General features: G+C 33.0%; 1 protein-coding gene across 1 annotated transcript in view; it reads right to left on the reverse strand.

Annotated features, from left to right (window-relative positions):
* Positions 1 to 22,113, reverse strand: part of LOC114328881 (acetylcholine receptor subunit alpha-like 1) — a 349,590-nt gene that overhangs the window by 141,164 nt on the left and 186,313 nt on the right. The window lies entirely within an intron of this gene.

The raw sequence follows: 22,113 nt of genomic DNA on the forward strand, positions 1-22,113 counted from the left end.
TTAATAGCGCAAGCTCTGAGGCACAAGATCGACTCACAGCGTAAAGTTGTTCCGAAGCTATTTCATTGTGGCGTTAATTATTCTAAATGGAAAATAAGCCACAATTTAACTAAAAAATTATTTTATTAACGTTTTGACGTCCAAATACGACGTCGTTGTCAAAATAAAAAATATTAATAAATTAAACAAAAATGTTGTTGCTTATTAAAAAATTCTTCTAATAAATTAATTTAATCTGACTGAATTCTGATATATTCATTTTAAAGTAGTTTAAACTGATATTGCCAACATTTATAAGTTGCGTTCGTATGACGACTTTACTGAAAGATAGTTAATTCGATTACATGAAACCAACCCTAACTCAAATTTTTCACTAAAGATTTAACTATCTTTCAGTAAAGTCGTCCCAGGAACGCAACTCATAAATATTGGCAATATCATTTTAAAGTCTTTTGAGTCAGATTCAATTAAATTTTTAGAAGAATGTTTTTCTAATCAACAACATTTTTGTTTAATTTACTAATATTTTGTATTTTGAAAACGCCGTCTGATTTGGACGTGAAAACGGTAATAAAATTATTTTTTAGTTAAATTGTGGCTTATTTCCCATTTAGAATAATTAATGCCACAAGGAAATAGCTTCAGAACAACTTTACGCCGATCTTGAGCCTCAGAGCTTGCGCCATTAAAATATGGATATCTTGGCTAAAAATAAAGTTACGAACATTTTCTAAGCTCAAAATGTTCCTTTTGAGTTTTTCTATCATTATTGTTAATTAAAGTATAAATGTTTATAGCTCAAATTTGCTCGAAACCCTTATAAACAAATTGATGTACAATTTTTTCAAGAAAATTATAACTTTAAACGGGTATAACTTTAAAACAAATGAAGGAAAAGTAATTTAACAAACTTCGTTTGGAAGCCTATTAATAAAGCTTTAAAATGAGACCTTATAAGGCTCATTTTTGTGCGTAGAATTGGAGTTACGATCGATAGAACTTCGAAAAATGCTTATTTTGCAATTTTCAATTTGCATTGTGCACTAATTTTACAATATCTTGAGTTCTAACTGTTGGATGTAAGTTTAGTTAACGTTTTTTTCTTCGTTTTTTATTAAGGAATAAATTTTATTTGAAACATTTTTTTTATCTCTTTTAGTTTATGAGCCAGAGCCTTATAAACAATTTATAACTAATTAAATTGTTTATAACAATTTTTTGACCACTCTGACCTAAATCCACCCTTGAAATTCGTAATCAGCAGACAAAAATCCATAAGAAACCGTGGAGTTTGTCCATCAGAATTGAAAAGGACACGGTGACCCCTCTGGCGCCTAGACTATAGGTAGTGGTACGATAATAAATATTTTCAAATCAAATTCAATTTTTTAATTTTTTTTCTTTTTGCAGAAATTATTTACCTCTAAATTAATCAACCGTCTTTTATTGTAATGAAAATCAAATATCTACATTGAAACTATTAATATAACAAATTTTGTCAACGTTTCCTTGAAATCATAAAACTCAAAGTAATTAAGATGGAATTAAAATGGAAAATTTAATAGAAGAAAGCAATTTCTGGTCGGCCCTTTTTCGAATATTGCGCCAAAGGGACACGAGAAAGGTTGAAACGCTTTGATGTCAATCAACTAATTATGTCGGCGGAAAACGGAAAATATCTTTTATAATTGTCGAATAAAAGTATGAATGAATCAAGAAAAATGTCGCAGAAGCAATGTAAAGGTTTAATTATTCGTGGCTTTCAAATTTGAACAAAGAACCCTAAAAATGATTTAAATATGAAGGAATTTGAATTACTCACAAAATTAATATAAGTTGTAATTTTTTCACTCATATATTATATTATAGGGTGGAAGGCACTTATGGAATAAAATTTTTCTGTCCCTGCTTTAAACAATTTTAAAATACGCTGACCCGTCGATTTTTATGAAAAATGTGCGCTTTTAAATATAAATTTAAATGTACAGGGTGATTCACGTAAGCATAGTATAGTCAATAAGATTTATTTTAATGGAACACCTTGTATATTTTTATATTTTTAAAAGCTGATTAACAACCTGATTTCATTGAACTATATCATGTATCGTGTATTATGAATATTTCAGGGTGAAAATTTAAAATTATAATGTATGGAAACCACTTATATAATAAAATTGTTTGTGTCCTTATTTAAAAAAAAATCATAAAAACATAGGACACGTTGTCTTTTAAAATCGAATATGTACTGTGTAAACATAAATTTGAATACAGAGGGTGATTCACGCAAGTCTACCATAGTCCATTATCTTTATCCCGATGGGTGAGTTGCCAGAAATTAATTAAAAACGAATATAATAAAACAAACGGTAATTTTATTGTTGTAACGAAAATGTGTTTAGGTCTCTCGGAGAGGGTCCAGCCGGTGCGTGTTTACCGTTCGCATGCTGAGTAGTGACTGAGGAAAGAAACCACAAAACAATAATGTTTTGTGTTCCTCTTTTTCCCCTGACCAGATGATCAAATAAATCACTATGGTCTGGCGTCTACTGAACGAATGCATTAGGTGAGTTGTTGACACAATAATTGTCTGATAAAATACTTAATTAATGAGGGTGCAGTTTGTTGCCCGCATAGACGAACAACAGATGTCACAGGGTAAGGCCATGTCTTTCTTAACCTTCGTATTTGAATATGCAGTTCGAATGACTAACGTTGTTTTGTTTTCGAGAAAAAATATTAAAATTAAAATGAGTAAAAATAGTAATTAAAGCGTATCGCTATACACCCCCCTCTGAGAGACTAAAACGATAGATAATATATAATATATACAAATTACATATAATGAAAACTGAAAATAGGAAAAAAAAACAATACAAAGTTTATACGAGGAGAAAGAAAAGTCACTTAATACACTGTGAACTAACACTTTCTTGGTAGCTTCCGCTAAATCTTGCTGTTCTCCTCGGTCTGTTGTTGTTTGTTTTGCTGGTCATTTCTTTTGTTTCGTGATGGGTAGAGTCGTGAAGTTCGTAAGCTGGTTTCAATCTGTCTATGGAAATTGTTGATTCCTTTCCATTTACCCGGACGACAAAAGTCTTGTCACCTCGCTTAACAACTGGAAAAGGCCCGTGATATGGGTTTTCTAAGCTGCTTTTGATTGTATCACGGCGGATGAAAACGTGAGATGTGGTTTTCATGTCTTTGAAAATGAAGGTACTTTTGGATCCATGATGCGACGGTTGCGTAGGACGGAGGTTTTTGAAATGGTTTCGAAGCGTTTTTAAATAAATGTGAGCATTGTCGTCGGTGTTTCTTTGTAACGAAAACAATAGTTCACCTGGCAAACACAATGGTTCTCCGTACACGAGTTCGGTGGCGTAAGTACCTAAATCTTCTCTCCACGCTGCTCGTATGCCCAGTAACGCTGAAGGTAGGCTTTCGGTCCATCGGATGTTTTCATGACATCGAATTGCTGCTTTTAACTGTCGATGAAACCTTTCTACCATACCATTTGCTTGCGGATGATAGGCGGTTGTCCTTAAATGGGAAGTTCCAGTTAATTTGCATAATGACTTGAAGAGATGCGATTCGAATTGTCGGCCTTGATAAACGAGCTATCCAACCAGAAAAAAATGTTCTGGCTACTGTATCTGCTTCTTGATTAGGCATCGGGAAAGCTTCTGGCCAACGTGTGAAACGATCGACGCATGTTAAACAGTATCTGTTTCCTTCTGAAACCGGCATCACTATAATGTCTATGTGGACATGTTCGAATCGGCTGGAAGGTGGTAGGAAACTTCCAGTAGTTGAAACAATGTGGCGCGATATTTTCGATTTTTGGCACTGTAGACACGCTCGAGTCCATTTCCTCACATCTGATTTAATGGATGGCCAAACATATCGCTGTGTGATCATCTTCACAGAACTGTTGATTCCGGGATGTGCTAGGTTATGCTTGGTGCGAAAAATTGCCATTCGAAGTGGTTTCGGTACAAATGGCCTGGTCGTAGATGTTGATATGTCACAGTACAAACTCACGTTTTGTTCGGAAAAGCGTATTTTCTTCATTTGTAGTGATGTTTTCTCACTTAAAAAAGTTTGCAGTTCTGGATCAGTTTCTTGTGCGAGAGCTAAGTCAGTGATGTCGATATCTTTCTTGATGCTATTGACTCGAGATAGTGCGTCTGCCACAATATTTGTTAAACCAGAAATGTGCTGAATGTTAGTGCAAAACTGTCCTATATAGTCTAAATATCTAAACTGTCTAGGACTACATTTATCTAGCTTCTGAGTAAAGGCGAAGGTGATTGGTTTCTGGTCTGTGTATATCGTTATGTCCTTGCCTTCGATCATATGTCTGAAGTGTTTTATGGCTAGATATATAGCTAATAGTTCTCTGTCGTATGCACTATATTTCTTTTCGCTAGGTGAGAATTTCTTAGAAAAGAAAGCTAAAGGTTTCATACCTGTATCCGTTTTTTGTTGTAGTACAGCTCCCGCACAAAAATCAGAAGCGTCACAAGTGATGGAGATATCAACATCGTTTACAGGGTGGCTCAGTAAAGCAGCGTTAGCTTAACTGTTTTTGCAGTCGTCAAAGGCTTGGATTCGCTGTGGTGTCCATTCGATTGGTGCTTTTCCTTTGACATTACCTTTTAGGGCATCATGTAGTGGTGCTTGTAGCTCAGCTGCATTGGGTATGAACCTTCGGTAGAAGTTTAACATACCTAGAAATCTGCGTAGGTCTTTCACTGTTTTTGGCTGAGTGAAATTCTGTACAGCTGCTACTTTTTCTTGTGGAGGTGTGAGTCCTCCGTCTGATACTGTGTATCCCAAAAAGGTAATCTCGTTTTTGCCGAATTGACACTTCGCTGGATTTATCACAACGCCAAACTGCTTGAGCCTTTTGAAAATCTCTTCCAAATGCGACATATGCTGCTCTTCGGATTCTGATGCAATGAGAATGTCATCGATGTAAGCGTAGGCGAAGTCTAGACCACGTAAAATCTCGTCTATGAAACGCTGGAATGTCTGTCCTGCGTTTCTTAAACCAAAAGGCATATATAAGTATTCATACAGCCCAAATGGTGTGGTAACGGCGGTTTTTGGTATGTCATCGGTGGCTACTGGTATCTGGTTGTATGCTCTCACTAAATCTATTGTAGAGAAAATTGTCTTACCAGCTAGCGCCTGACCGAAATCTTCGATATGCGGAATTGGATATCGATCTGGAACTGTTTTTTGGTTGAGACGTCGATAATCTCCGCAGGGTCTCCATTCCTCACCTTTCTTCGGGACCATGTGCAGTGGAGTAGACCAGTTGCTTTTCGATGGTCTTATGATGCCTAGTCGTAGAAGATTTTCGAACTCTTTTTTAGCCCATTGCAGTTTGTCAGGTGCTAATCGTCGAGGCTTCGAAAAAACGGGTGGACCTGGTGTTGTATCGATGTGGTGCTTCGTTTGATGTTGAATGTCTTTCACGATACCAGCGGGTCGCGTGATTTCCGGAAATCGTAGCAGCAGTTCATGGTAACGCGACGCTTCCGCGATAGTCTTTACGCTGCCGTCGAAACACTCTTTAACGAGTCCCTTTGTTCGAAGGGTTGTAGTACTGTCTACTAAGCACTGGTTAGCAATGTCCACTAGGAGCGCGAAATAAGAAAGAAAATCGGCTTTGAAATGTCCGCCACTACGAATCGCCACGTAAAATCACGCCGTAGTCCGATGTTTAATGTCAAGTTCACATAGCCGTATGTCGCGATTTTAGTGTCATTGGCCGCGTATGGTTCGTATGAAGTCTTTTCGCGTGCACCCCGCACATATTTCCGCGGGAACACGCACAAATCGGCACCGGTGTCGACTAAAAACTGTTTTTTTGTATCATAGTCTGTTACGTAAAGGCGGCGAGACTTTGGGCTTCGATCGGATGCCGCATTTACCGACTGCCCGCGATGTTTCCCTGGAGCTTGCACGGAGGAGAGCACTTTTGAACCTGGTCACCAAAACGGTAGTGGTATCAACAAATGTCACTATTACATTCCCTGCTGTAGCTCCTGTCTCTAGGATAAGGTCTTCGTCTTGAGTTGCTGCGGTTGCGACGGTATGTGTTAGCTTGTGCTCGAGCGCGCGACAAGCTAGCTAGCTGGATTTTCATGTCAGCTAATTCGGCTGTCAATTTCCCGATGGCCACTGCAATCCGATCTGAAACACTATTGTTGGCACTGGTCGTCATTTTCGATGTTCACTGTATATTATTAACCGGCAAAAATATATTATTAACACTAACTCTTTTTTAAATTTTCGCGGCGGTTTAAAATACTCGCGAGGGTCACCAATATTCCGATGGGTGAGTTGCCGGAATTTAATTAAAAACGAATATAATAAAACAAACGGTAATTTTATTGTTGTAACGAAAATGTGTTTAGGTCTCTCGGAGAGGGTCCAGCCGGTGCGTGTTTACCGTTCGCATGCTGAGTAGTGACTGAGGAAAGAAACCACAAAACAATAATGTTTTGTGTTCCTTTTTTTCCCCTGACCAGATGATCAAATAAATCACTATGGTCTGGCGTCTACTGAACGAATGCATTAGGTGAGTTGTTGACACAATAATTGTCTGATAAAATACTTAATTAATGAGGGTGCAGTTTGTTGCCCGCATAGACGAACAACAGATGTCACAGGGTAAGGCCATGTCTTTCTTAACCTTCGTATTTGAATATGCAGTTCGAATGACTAACGTTGTTTTGTTTTTGAGAAAAAATATTAAAATTAAAATTAGCAAAAATAGTAATTAAAGCGTATCGCTATATCTTTAATTTTAATGAAATATCCTGTATTTTTTTATGTTTTTAGAAGCTACCTAACAACTTCATCTAAAAAATTTGTATTATTTAGGGTCTCCTATGAATAATAATAAGGTGAAATTTTGAAATTATATACAGGGTGTCCAGAAACTCTACCGACAAACGAAGACAGGAGATTCCTCAGATAATTTTAAGATATTTTTACCCAATTCACCTAGTCCGAAAATGCTTCCTAAAGGAGCTAGAGCTCTTTGAAGATGGCGTCTTGTAAGTAGTTTTTCTTAAATAACACCAGAACGCTTTTATTGAGAAAAACGAAAATTGGTACACATATTTATCTTCCACAAATAAATCGACTCCATGCATTGCGAATTTCTAGCACCGGTCATAGGCGTCCGTTTTGGGTAGGGCAACAATTATTTTATCGCATAACTTTTTTATCTTTAATTTTTAAGGTTTTTGATTCTGGATTATTAAATTGTGAGATATTCTACAACTAAAAGGTACTCTTGTTTTAGGTCGATAGGACACACCGTTTTCTAGAAAAATCGATTTGAAAATTTTTCTTTTTTTGAATTTCCAAAAAAAATTAAAAAAAAAAAACTATTTAAAAATCTGAAAACTGGTACGTTTATTTATATTTCAGAGATGAATCGATTTCATTAACTGCGAATTTCTAGTACGGGTCATATGCGTCCGTTTTGGATAACTCGGTAAAAAGTTATTATTATGAAAGTCAGAAAGTGACTAAATCAAAGTTTAATGCCCCTCCTACAAATTAAAGATCCTGAAGAAATTTTACGGCCGGCTATCACGTGCATGGCGCTCAATATTATTACTTAAAAATAACAGCTTAGTAATAAAATAATGACAAAAATTTCTTCAGGATCTTGTAGGGGGGCATTAAACTTTGATTTAGTCACTTTCTGATTCTGACTTTCATAATAATAACTTTTAACCGAGTTATTAAGCCTTGAAAATCGCCATTTTTCGTTTTTTTTTCAATTTTAAATTGCTTATAACTCGAAAACGATCAACTTTAGAGAAAAATTATAAGAGACCTTTTTTATCCAGAATGGTTCAAAAAACCTACAAAAAAATTTTTCCGAGCCAAAAATATTGATTTTTGCAATTTGATTAAAAAAAATTGTTAAAAAAAATTTAGCCCACTTTTCACGTGGGCGACTTCTTGAACCTTATTCTGGGATGTCTCACTAATGTGATTATGCAAAAAAACCTAATTGGAATATTTTTCCCAACGAACCCGCCGTTTTCGCCTTGTCTATAGTGGATTTTGTGTTGTATTTTTTTTAGTTACGGAAATTTTTAAATATTTTTAAAATTTCACCTTGTATTAGTCATAATAGACCCGAGGTTTTCATACTTTATAATTTCAAAATGTCACCCTGTATTGTTCTTAATATACCCTACATCCGGGGTCACCAATTATGTTCCCTGAGGGTCCGTTTCGAAAACTTATGACACTTCCGGGGTCCGCGCTTAATGCTACGTGTGTCCGGTTGTTCTGATTCGGTTTCTTTGCGGATTCTTGTTAAAAAATATCATCCCTATCATAATAACAAATCAGAACGGTGCCGGGCGAAATTTTAAGACAGAAATTCGTTTAACACTTTTTTTAACCAATTCAAAACATCACCTTTTTTGTCCCCGAAAATATATGTTTTTAACATTTTTTGGTCATCTTAAACAAAAAAGATTCTATTTTTTATCAAAAGTTGATGAGTTTTAATTGATTTAAAATCTGAAAAATGCGAAAATAAGAATTTTCGAAGCTTGAAAGCTTAGGTGTAAATTATTATTTTTGAGGTTGACAAGTGCCTAAATTGAAGTTTAAACATTCAATTTCAAGATTCTGATGAGTAATCGGGGCATATTTCAATTTAGACCGTTGTTTTTACTTGTTAATTATGCGCGTGTCTCGGCCCCTAATCCGCCGTGGCGGCGCGTCTCACTATGTGGTGTGTATCGTACTATATGATCTACGTCGATCATTGGCACGTATTCATCGTCGATCATTGCACATTGGCAATTAGCACGTTGGCAATAATTAATTGAATAATAGTATATTATTCAACGAGCATGTAATGATGGCTATTACTCACGATGATGAAATTTGCGACACGAGCCGTAGGCGAGTATCGTAATTCATCAGAGTGAGTAATAGCCATTACATGCGAGTAGAATACTATACTTTTTCTACGACCTTTTTTTTTTCTTTTAATTAGTAAAGAATTTATTTATCAACTACTCGAGATTTAAATTGTAATAGTTTACAAAAATACCTAAATGCTATTTACCCCTAGTATGTGGCTGAATAATTGGTTGCCTACTATAACTAAGTTCTTATTTATTGTAAAAATACAACTAGAAATAGTCAATATAAGTTCTATTCGTTTCCGAAAAATTATAATACCCCAGGCTGTGGGTGAAAAAACGTGATATAATTCAGGAATTTTTGAAACCTATCAGGTGTTGTAAAGGACGCTACCAGCAATAACTTCTACTAAAATGTAACCAAAAATTTTGTGCGGTTTTTTATTTATGACGATTTTCATTTGTTAAATTTGCAATTTTTATTGATTTTTAATTTTGTAGCTTAGGATATTGATTTTACAGAAAAACTTTTAAATAGAAAGTTGTAGTAAATTAAAAAACCTACAATTTGAGCTATGGTAAGTTTAATTTAGTTATTTGGTTATTGTAAAACAACCTGCGAAATGTCCAAAATGGCCGTTTTTTACAATTGCATTATTTATTGTACAAATAATTTTTTTTTATTTTTTAAAGCTTTAAAATGAAGATCTTTCAATTCCAAATATAAAAAAAATTGTAAAGCTAGATTAACGAATTTGTTGCTTAGATATTATAAATTGTTTATCCCAAGAGGTAAAATGTCGAAGGCTATAACTTTTTGAAAAAAAAAAATCGTAGAAAGTTGGTGAAACATCCAGTCTCCTTCGAAAGAGTTATGTTTTCATATTCTGATGTAAATAAATGCGTAAAACATTTTTAAACCTCTAATTTTTGGATTTGAAAATAAGGGGGCAAATTTCGTTAAAAACATTTAGAGCTGAAGCGGCCCTGTACATCCTATGAGTTTTTAACTTACATATTATTGTTGCTGAAGATGAGACGAAGGTTTATAAAGAAATAAAAAATTTCTACGACCAACTGAAGCCGAGATAATTTTTGGGTTTGCAAATAAGGGGGCAAATTTCGTTATAAACATTTAGAGCTGAAGCGGCCCTGTATATCCTATGAGTTTCTAACTTACAGATTATTGTTGCTAAAGACGAAACGAAGATTTATAAAAAAATTAAAATTTTCTACAACCAACTGAAACCGAGATAATTGTTTTTCTCTTTCTTAAATCATAGTGCCTTTATTTATAAAAATTAAGAAATTATTTTACAGTCATTGACTAAAGAAAGACTAAATTATCTTAAAATAAAAATTATTATAAAATATAATTATATTTAATTATTAAAAATTATTTTTTAAATCGGTGCTTTTGCAAGCGGCCGAATTTTGCAAATCGCCCGGCTCGCTTCAAATCCGCGCGCTCGGAAAATTTTTACGTAACTTGTATTAAATGACAGAAAACAATTTAATAATATTACCATTATAATATACAGTCTATTTACCACTGTAATTGTTTTTCTTTATAAACTTTTATATGTGAAATCTAAAAAGAATAGTCACTACAAGAAGAAAAACTTTTATGTATATTATAGTAAGAAGTAACATTATTATTATGATATTTATATAACAATGAAAAAATTAAAAATATAGTTATATATTTCATATATATGTATTATTTTTGATATATTATTTCTTCAGAAATGAAATTTCACATATAAAAGTTTATCAAGAAAAACAAATACAGTGGTAAATAGATTGTATATTATTACGGTAATATTATTAAATTGTTTTCTGTCAAAATTTAATACAAGTTACGTGAAAATTTTTCGGATGCGCGGATTTGAAGCGAGCCGGGCTATTTTCAAAATTCGGCCGCTCGCAAAAGCACCGATTTTAAAAATTATTTTTAATAATTAAATGTAACTATATTTTATAATAATTTTTATTTTAAGATAATATAAGTCTTTCTTTAGTCAATGACTGTAAAATAATTTCTTAATTGTTATAAATAAAGGCACTACGACTTAAGAAAAGAAAAACAATTATCTCGCCTTCAGTTGGTTGTAGAAAATTTTTATTTTTTACAAATCTTCGTTTTGTCTTCAGCAACAATAATCTGTAAGTAAGAAACTCCTAGGATGTACAGGGCCGTTACAGCTCTAAATTTTTATAACGAAATTTGCCCCCTTATTTGCAAACCAAAAATTATCTCGGCTTCAGTTGGTCGTAGAAGTTTTTTATTTTTTTGTAAATCTTTGTTTCATCTTTATCAACAATAATCTGTAAGTTAAAAACTCATAGGATGTACAGGGCCGCTTCAGCTCTAAATGTTTATTACGAAATTTGTCCCCTTATTTTCAAACCCAAAAATTAGGGGTTTAAAAATGTTTTACGCATTTATTTACATCAGAATATGAAAATATAAATCTTTCGAAGGAGATTGGATGTTTCACTAACTTTCTACGATTTTTTTTTCAAAAAGTTATAGCCTTCGACATTTGACCTCTTGTGATAAACAATTTATAATATCTAAGCAACAAATTCGTTAATCTGGCTTTACAATTTTTTTTATATTTGGAATTGAACGATCTTCATTTTAAAGCTTTAAAAAATAAAAAAAAATTATTTGTACAATAAATAATGCAATTGTAAAAAACGGCCATTTTGGACATTTCGCAGGCTGTTTTGCAATAACCAATTAACGAAATTAAACTTACCATAGCTCAAATTGTAGGTTTTTTTAATTTACTACAACTTTCTATTAAAAAGTTTTTCTCTAAAATCAATTTCCTAAGCTTCAAAATTAAAAATCCATAAAAATTGCAAATTTAACAAATGAAAATCGCAATTAAAAAATAAGCGCACAACATTTTTGGTTACATTTTAGTAGAAGGTATTCCTGGCTTCGTCCTTTACAACACCTGATAGGTTTCAAAAATTCCTGAATTATGTCAAGAAATCGACCTATTTTTCACCCACACAGCCTGGGGCATAAGCTTAAATTTGTACCTGCTGTCAGTGAATCTAATAAATAGGAAATGGCTGTTGTCGGTGGACGTATTTCATATATATATAGTTATAATGTTTATTTACATTTAACTATATATAATATAATAATATAACTATACATAATATGTTATAACATATTTAACACAATATAACTTGAAAAACAAACACAATATTAGTTATAAATTCCAATTAACATAAATAAAATGCGCTAATGTCACTGTCACTAAATTAAATGATAAACGTCAAAATTTTTAGTAAACAAGGTATAAACGTAAAAAATATACTGACATTGTTACAGTTAAAATTCCTTTAAACATTTTTCGAAGTTAATTATTGGTATAAATTACAATAATTATTGTATTAAATAAACAAGTTTAAATAATTTTATTTGCAGTTTATATACGATTAATATTAAAAGTGCCACTTGAATATAATTTCAGCCCGTGAGTAATGACCCGTGAGTAACTTCAGCCCGTGAGTAATGAATTATTACTCACGGGTACAGTAATGGGTGCTATTATCTATGAAAAAATAACGAATAATGACCATGTTATTAAACGGTCGTAGAAAAATAAATTAATTAATTAAAAAACTTTGTTAACAATATATTATATAATTTTAATAACTGTCAACTATTTGTTGGGAATTTTTCTCATAAGTAGGTACGTGTAATATGTATACATGTGACAGAGACGAATTATAAAGTGCGACGACCGACGATTAACAATTAAAAAACAACGAAGTATATTGAAATAATTTGAGTGAGTAACGAGTGATTACACGTTACAATCTTGAAATTGAATGTATACGCTTCAATTTAGGCACTTAGTCAACCGGAACACTAATAATTTTCACATAAGTTTTCAAGCCTCGAAAATGGGTATGCGTATTGTCACATTTTTCATATTTTAAATCGCTTATAACTAAAAAATTATCAACTTTTGAAAAAAATGACAACCGACTTTTTTTGTTTAGAATCTCCCGAAATCTCTAAAAATACATTTTTCGAGCAAAAAGATAATTTTAAATTTACTTAAAAAAATTGTTTCCTATGTAAAAAATTACAACTGTCTGAAGTCTGGAATGAGTTTAGTGCAACTGATTTTCATTGTGGAGTTGAGATTCATCTGTTAGCTGAGATCTGCAAGGATTTTTAATTCTTGATTTAAGTTAATTCTCTAGATTTAAGTTAATTCTTGAAAAAGCGGCTTCGCACATATAAGTTGAGCCAAACATAGTACACAATTTCATGGCCAAACATTTTCAAAATTGTAAAACTCTATATTCTGAATTTAATCGCGGTCCGCACAAAACTAGCCTAGGGCCCGAATGCGGTCCGCGGTCCGCTAATTAATGACCCCTGCCCTACATGGTATAGTTCGTTAAAATCAGGTTGTTAAGCAGCTTTTAAAAATATAAAAATATTCAGGGTGTTCCATTAAAAATAAAGCTTATGGACTCTGGCTAGGCTTGTGTCAATCAGCCAGTACATTTACATTTTATGTTTAAAACGCGCACATTTATATATATAAAAATCGACGGGCGTTTTTCAATTTTTTTTAAAACAAGGACACAAATAATTTTATTCCGTAAGTACCTTCCACACTGTCTAATAAACATACGTAAGTGTTTACCTTTTTTATTACTCAGTACCATTTAAAGATAATTGGTGGCTTTTCATATACAGATGTAGCTACTCTAGCTCAAACTTATAAGCTACTAATTGGACTAGTTCTGAAGGCACCCAGTGATAATCTCAAATCTCGTGATTGAATGGGGTTTAGACTTTTTAAATACATTTTGCTTGATCTAATCTAATTGACTTCGAATAAATGATTTATACGCTGTGAGCTCGTACGTAGAGGGGATATTTACAAATTCTCGAGCGCCAGTAGTGGCAAGTCTGTAAACGTTTACCGGAAATTTGACATAAATATCAAAGTGATTAATGTAAAATTAAAATTAAAAACATTAATTATAAAAAATATTAGTTGGTCAAAGCTGTGGTATATATTTTACCTTAAATATACTTACGTTTTAAATACTGAATTTAAGTTTTTTTAATGTTCCGTAATATGTAATTATAATTTAATCTAAAATCTTAGCGCCATCTACACGATAATTGTGAAAGTATCCGAAGTAAGAAATTCATATTTTATCAATAGAACGTCAAAATGATTAGCAAAATCTTAAGAAAATTGATTACAATTTAATTAATTTTTTGCGTTGTAAATGTTAAGCGATAACAATTAAATAATAAATTTAAAAATTACCGGTGAAAGATAATTCCAGTAATCCGCTAGGAGCGCCACCAGCGAAGCTCAGAGCGTATACAGGTTAATTAACGTTTAAGAATCGGCACCCTAAGCTTTATGAGGCATACATCAGGTTTTTCCATGTTTGTTGTTAATTTATTAATATTTACCAGATTCCAATTTAATATACTATCAAAAGCTAGTAGAGCTCGTTACAAAAATATAACTCTTGTAAATTACAGATAATTTTTTCTGCAGATAATACTTTAGTTTTTTTGTTCAAAAAAGTAAACTTTTTTTTTTCAAAACTTTTTCTAAAACTAAGTACCTTATCCTTCTTTATAGTAGGTAGTGCATCGTAACTAATTTTTGAGATTACGTTTTGAGACACACACATTGATAAGATACTGAAGTTAAGCACCATCAAAAACAAAAACAATTTATCATAATTTACTGATACACAGGATAACACAGCTCCACATTAATTTTGAGTCTGAGTCCTGTACCTCTTATTTTGATTACGTATACCTAACTAAAAAAGAAAAAAATATTTTTATCTAATAAAGTTTGCTTTGTACCTACTTACCAGAACAAAATTTCAAATTTTATGAAAAAGCTCTATTTTTTAATTTAAATAATTTTTAAAAGTAAACAAATTTTGAATTATATATTTTTATTAACTTTAAATATTATAAAAGATGGCATATTTGAAACTCATAAATACAAAAAAGAATACAAGAAAAGCTTTAAAAATGAATAGTTTTATAAAAAACTCAAACATGAAGTAAAAACCACTTCTATGTAATTGGTATATTTATTAACAATTTTAAAAACCCCAATGGATTGAAAAAATGTGTCCAATTCAGAACGTTTTCGGACCTATCGGTCCATCATCAGTGAATTCGAATACTTGCTAAATTGCCCCAGAACCAAACAATGGTTGAAATTATAATTCAGTCTACATTATTTTGCAGTGATATTGAACAGGCTAAACGCCGATGTTAAAAGATATAACCTCCGGGAACATGGTGGAACTCTACCAGGAAACTTAATCAACCATCTTAGGCCAACGTTGACTACCAAGTCCAGTCACTTGGACTTGGTAGTCAACGTTGGCCTAAGATGGTTGATTAAGTTTCCTGGTAGAGTTTCACCATGTTCCCGACTGGACTTGGTAGTCAACGTTGGCCTAAGATGGTTGATTAATTTTCCTGGTAGAGTTTCACCATGTTCCTGGAGGTTATATCTTTTAACATCGGAGTTTAGCCTGTTCAATATCACTACAACATAATGTAGATTGAATTATAATTTCAACCATTGTTTGGTTCTGGGGCTATTTAGCAAGTATTAGAATTCACTGATGATGAACCGATAGGTCCGAAAACGTTCTGAATTGGACACATCCATTGGGATTTGTAAAATTTTTAATAAATACACCAATTACATAGAAGCGGTTTTTACTTCATGTTTGAGATTTTTAACTATATTGTATACAGCCAACCTAGGGAACTACCCTTTTTAGTGAATAGTTTTATATTGTGTAGTATGTTGTGTCTCGTAAGAGCCCACAAACGTAGTTACACATTATGTTTTCATTATATTCTCTTTGATACAGTTGTTCGAAGTTCATTACATATTGGTGGAAGCGTTCCCTTGATCTTCTGAATATGCACCCAAGTTGCCTTTAAATTGATTCAAGTGAGTATGTAGCATGTGTAATTAAGGAGACTTCCTACAACCCATGACCCATGACTTTGAAGCTGTCAAGCGTGTTAGAAATAAGATCTTTGTAATTGTCAGCCTCTGACAGTTTCGGAAAAATTGTCTTACAAATTGAAAGACCTGAAAGGCCTCAGAATCTTAGGAACTGGTTCATGAGACAGTTTTATGTGCAATGGAGGCATTAAGTATGATGGGGCTCCACATTTAAAACTCGCTCCGATGAGACTGTGAGTGCTACTGGTATGCTTTTTCTCATGAGCATCTTCCAGAGGGTCACAGTTTTTCGATTTCATTCTAACGCATTAAATTGTATGTGACAGAAAAAAACGCATGTCGGTGATTACATTTCATCGGTCACATTTATAACATTTATTCTAGTTCTCAATAGATGGCGCTATAATCGAAAAAATAAATATTTACGAATTATATAATATTATATCTACGAATATAATCTGTACAATTTATAAGACTATACAATCAAAGAAAATACCATTTTATGCACGCAATAAACACAATTGATTTGTTTTTATGCCAAATTGCAAATAAAATGTGACAACTGTCAGATTTAACTAAAATGTCATCTCACTAAAATGTATATTATCACGGACTTACCTTTTTTCCTATCATTTGTGACGCACTGAAAAATGCTCATAAAAAGAAGCATAGTGAAGTACGCCGGCTCTACTATCCCATAAGCAAAGGTAATATGGATATTTAGTATATCCGCCTTGCATTCGCACCAGAAAACCAACCATTTTGAAATTTCTTATCACTGGCCAGACATACGCTTCATATTTCAAACCTTGAAGCATCATTTTAACGCTGTCGTAATTTTCTATGATAATTACCGAATGAACCAGAATAAGAGATGGAAATCTGTTTCTATTGTGAAGAACAACTGTCTCAAGCTTCTTGTAGAGCTGCCAAATAATTTTTTTTTGCTCCCACTTTAATAAATTCGCCACAAATATAGCAAAAAGAGTCAACGTCATTTTTACACTTTTCTCTTGGAAGACAACATTTTAGGCTTTGGGACACATAAAATACTTTATTCTATTGCAATGCTAACGCGGACATTATTACGTCAGTCTGCCACTTCTCGCTTCACACGTACAGTGCATCCTCAGTCCTCACTCCTCTCTGGCATCATAAATGCAACGGCAACAATCTGCCAAAAGACCGTATATTTATTTTTAATTATCTAAAAGCACTGTCAAACTAACGTCAGAACGTGTATGTGTCAATGAACTGTCAAGTATGTTCAGTAGTAAGTAACAGTTCATTGGTATGTATCGGTCTGTAAATTAGTACCGAAATTTGTAATTATTACTGTAAATACTAGTTATCAAAATTATTTTTCGCTCAAATAGTGACTAATAACAATAGGGCTTTTCATTCACAGTCATTTGTTTCGAGCTCCTGTCAAATGTCGTATAATCCGTGTATATTAATATTATACACAGATTATACAACATATGACAGAAGCTGGAAACAAATGACAATCGATGAAAAGCCCTATTGTGTTAAGTGTTGATTATCAAGAACAAGCTGTAGCTTAGGTCAGTAAGAGATTTTTTTACGTAATAATCTTCCAACTTAAACACATTCAGTGCGAAACTGTCAATAGTTTTCACGGTTGTTCTCCGGTCCCAACGGTTAGGCAACCAGTATTGCAGTGATGTATTTCAGGTTGTCGCTTATTTCCAGCCATCCAGAGCGTTAATATAAACAAATTCATGTTACTTTTGACTACATGCGTAACAATTTAAATCAATGTTCCCCCACTGTTAGCAACACCATGTCTGGACCCAATTCTTCCAGTTACCTTACTAGTTCATATGCAACTGCTACAATGACTAAAGCACGTCCGAGGTATCCCAAAAAGACCGAAGCTATTTTAATTCATGCAGAACCAAATTTAGTACTACTCGACTCTGTCAAGGCCATAGGTAATATTATTATTAATCCGAAAATCATCTGCTTCGCCTCAAGAATCTCCAATAACAGAATCTGTATCTACTTAACAAATTCTGAACTTGTTGATCAAATTGTTACTGAACATCTTACAATTAAAATAAATACAGTTGAACTACCAGTACGGAGACTAGTAACCCCAGCTAAAAGGCTTATAATCTCGAACGCTTGTCTATCAATTCTACACGAATTAATAAGACAACAGCTCAACCTCAAACCGCAGCTATGTGACATTCTAAGTGATACCAACCAGTTAGACAGAGTTCTTCAATTTAAAAAAATATCATTGTATCATAAACTTTAAATTTTTTTTATGACATAACTTGTTAATGCTCTTTAATTATACCTCTTGTAATCTTGTTTGTAATTGTCCCGTGCGAGTGGCCATAGTTGCCGAGCACGGTAATGTAAATAAAAAAAAATTCCACACCACATCATAGAAAAACATCTTAAGGATCTAGGTCTACAACTCGCGTCACCAGTGTCATATCTAAAAGCTGGAATCCCCGGTGATATATTTACCCATATTGTGAGTTTCAGAAGACAAGTATATGTCACGCCATCCACGGAAAACTTTGATCTCCAAACTTCAATAATAATCCCTTTTGACAACAACTCTCACAGAATATTCCTCTCTACGGATAAAATGGTATGTTTTCTATGCAAACAACAAGGTCACACAGGAAATAATTGTCAAAATCCTCCTAGAAATCCTTCCCTAAATGAACAATTGTTTCCTACTGAATCCATTTCCACTTCCCCAATATCAAATAATGACACACTATCAAACCCAACAAATAATCTAGATCTTAGTCAACAAATAAATACAGTCGATGTTCCCATTACTTTCATAACCCCAAATAATAATTTTCTTCCCCATCCACCAGTCAGAAACGAACTCGTTCTGACATCGGTGATACAAGCTCTTTAGAAACACAAACTTCTAAAAATACACCCACTAAAATCAATGAAATGCTCTCACCAGATGTAATTGTTCCCAGTAAGCATAAAGCCAAAAGATCTGAGAAAGACTCCCCTGATAAGTCTAAATTAACTAATTCCACAATTCACACTATCCAAAATCTTTTTCAAGGAAATCCAGACTCATTTTCCCTTCCTGTTGAAAATCTCCTAGCCTTCCTTGAAAATACATTCGGCAGTATAACCCCTTGCACGAAGCACAGGAGTTCACTCAAAATGTCCAGGCACTCATTGACGATATGTCAAAAATATACCCCTCACTTGAAGACAGAACAGCGAAAAATAAATTCACAAGAGTCACTAAGAAAATTAAAAAACAGTTAAATATAGACAACAAAGAAATAGAAAGTACAACATCTCAATCAATCAATGATGATAACGATTCTCTCTCAGACTCTTCCTTGACTTTCACGCTAGTTCAGTGGAATTGCGATGGGTTTTACCCTCGCTTAGAACGCATACAACAGCTAATCAACAATACAGAAGCCGATATCATTTGCTTTCAAGAAACTAATTTTTAGATAAGATATTTAAGGACTAAGATACTTTAAACTCGTCCGATCAACTTTATAACCTAATTAGTTTCTTGAAAGGCATTCAATTATTTAACACAATATGATCTTTTGTCTTTATAATCTCTACCTGTTATTCAAAATTCAGTGATTAATAATTAATCACTATAATCAATAATTAATAATTATTGTAATAATTTTTGTCATAATTTTTACCTAAAGTTATTTAGGATTTAGAAATTAACTGTTATAATAATTCATGTTAAGTCCTCATTGTAATTAACTATTGTATAAGCAATATTGTTTGTGTCAATGGCCATTGCAGCAGAGACACATAAATTTAAATAAAAAAAATTATCTAAAGGTATGAAAGCAAACTTTATTTATTATTTATGAAGTCTTTGCTCAATTTTATATGTACCTATACAAACAGAAAATATTTACTAAATAACAGCGGCGGCTCGTGGGTCAATCTTCAGGGGGGTCATTTTGGTTTGAAAACTTCAAACTGTTGATTTTTTAAAGTATTTAAAAGATCTTTTAGCATTTATATTTTAGATAAAAAATACAGACTTAGATAAAACTCAATACTATTTACCCTAGTTTTCCGAAAATTAAATTTGTCTTTTTTTAGAGTAAATCTTTTAAAAAATATAGGAAAAATGGTATGAACAGGTTATTGACTGATATATAGATAGGAATATTTATAGTATAATAAATTGTAAATTTATTAAAACGAAACTTACTTTAAATATTTTTATATTTTAAGTCAATTCTTCTATCCTTTAGTTCTGCAAAATAGTCTATGACCTTCTCATTGAAATTTGGAATGCTCTTGACAAGCGTTTTCTCGATGCTCAGCATAGACAAGGCACTAAGTCTAGGTTGTCCCATCGTATTACGCAGGAATGTTTTTACTCTTTTTAAAGTAGAAAAACATCTCTCACTTTCCACGGTTGTCATAGGGAGTGTGCACAAAATATTTAATAACTTCACTGCTTCAGAAAATGTTTCAGACAAATTCATGTTAATAAAAAGCTGAAGTATGGCTACTGCACCAGCACTATTGCGAAAATCCTCACGACAATATAAGACTTCAAGTTCCGATTTTAGTTTGGAAATATTCACTGTGGGATAATTAGCCGTCACCATTTTTAAAATATTTTGCGGAAAGTTGGTAGTGTATGCTTCAAATTTCTCTATGTAGAATAACTGTGAAATCATGAGATGATCATTGAAACTAAACCTGTGATTTATTTCAGATATAATAATATCACAAATTTCAAGTGCAGTTCGTCGCTTTGGATCCTCTGCAGTAGTTTTTCTTTTTTTTGCTGTTGATGTGCTTGGTACTTCTGATTCCAAAATAGTATTTCTAATTATTTGGATATTGTTGTTAAAAGACAGGATACAATTTTTGACAGATATAACATCAATGTCTCGCATTTGCAATTGTTTAAACAATATATCAACATGGGGCATTATTTTATGGAAAAAATTTAACCAAAATAAAAAATGCTCATCTTCCAAATGTCTTTTTAAACCAGTTGCTTGATTTATATTGTTACCATCTTGCTCCTCATCAATAATTTCCTCTAAGCAAGATTTTAAATCATCTTTATAAGTGTATACAATTTCAACACATTTTGTATTGAAAGCCCATCGAGTAGGCGCAGCTTTAGGTAGCCTTACTTTAACCACTCTATCCAGAACCATCGTACGTTTTGGAGATCGGCCGAAAAAGGACGAAAATCCGTGTAAATTTGCAAAAAATATTTTTATCGGTTTGTGTTGACTCGCCGCTTTTTGGAGGATAAGATTAAATTGATGGGCATAGCAGTGAATGAAGTGTGCATTTGGGTATATTTCTTTAATTTTTGTTTGTACTCCTCCCAGTTTACCGCTCATGACTGATGCACCATCGTAACTTTGGGCAATCAATTTTTCAGGTGCTTCATTAATTTTTAATAATTGAAGTTCTTCCAATATTACATTAGTTAAATGTTGTGCTGTAGTACCTAGGGGGTTAACAAATTTCCAAAATCTTTCATGTACAATACCAGTTAATACATATCGCAATATGATAATCATCTGCGTTTTATTGGAGCTGTCTGTGGTCTCATCTACTTGAATGGCCACAAAATTTGTCTGGCCAATCTCCTTCATGATATGAGTATGCACAATGGCTAACATTGATTCTAAAATATCGTTCTGAATTGTTTTCGATGTTCCTTTAAATACTGTACTTTTTTCAATGTGTTCTTTAAACATTAAATCCAGTTCAGAAACAAAATCGATAAGGCCCAGAAAAATTCCACGATTATTGGAGCTGTCACTTTCGTCATGACCGCGCAATGCAATTTCGAAAACTCCACAAAATTTTACACAGTCGATTAGTTTGTTTAAAATATACCTATTTTTAGATACCAATTCATTAAAGTCATGCACAGATTTACGATATACACTATCAAGTTGCTGTCTTATGTTAACACGTCCTAAACTTGCGTAACTCATTGATGAATTTATATGAGTAGTTGAAGAGGCATGTTTTGTAATTTTCACTTTTAAATGCTTAATGTCAGTTACTCCATTTTTCGCCCATACAGCGTCATTCGAAAACAGTAAACACGGATAGCAAAAAAATGCATTTCTCACACTGCAGCCACAAATCCAATCACACAAATTGTACATTGA

Source organism: Diabrotica virgifera, chromosome 7 (assembly GCF_917563875.1).
Source record: "Diabrotica virgifera virgifera chromosome 7, PGI_DIABVI_V3a".
Lineage (NCBI taxonomy): Eukaryota > Metazoa > Arthropoda > Insecta > Coleoptera > Chrysomelidae > Diabrotica > Diabrotica virgifera.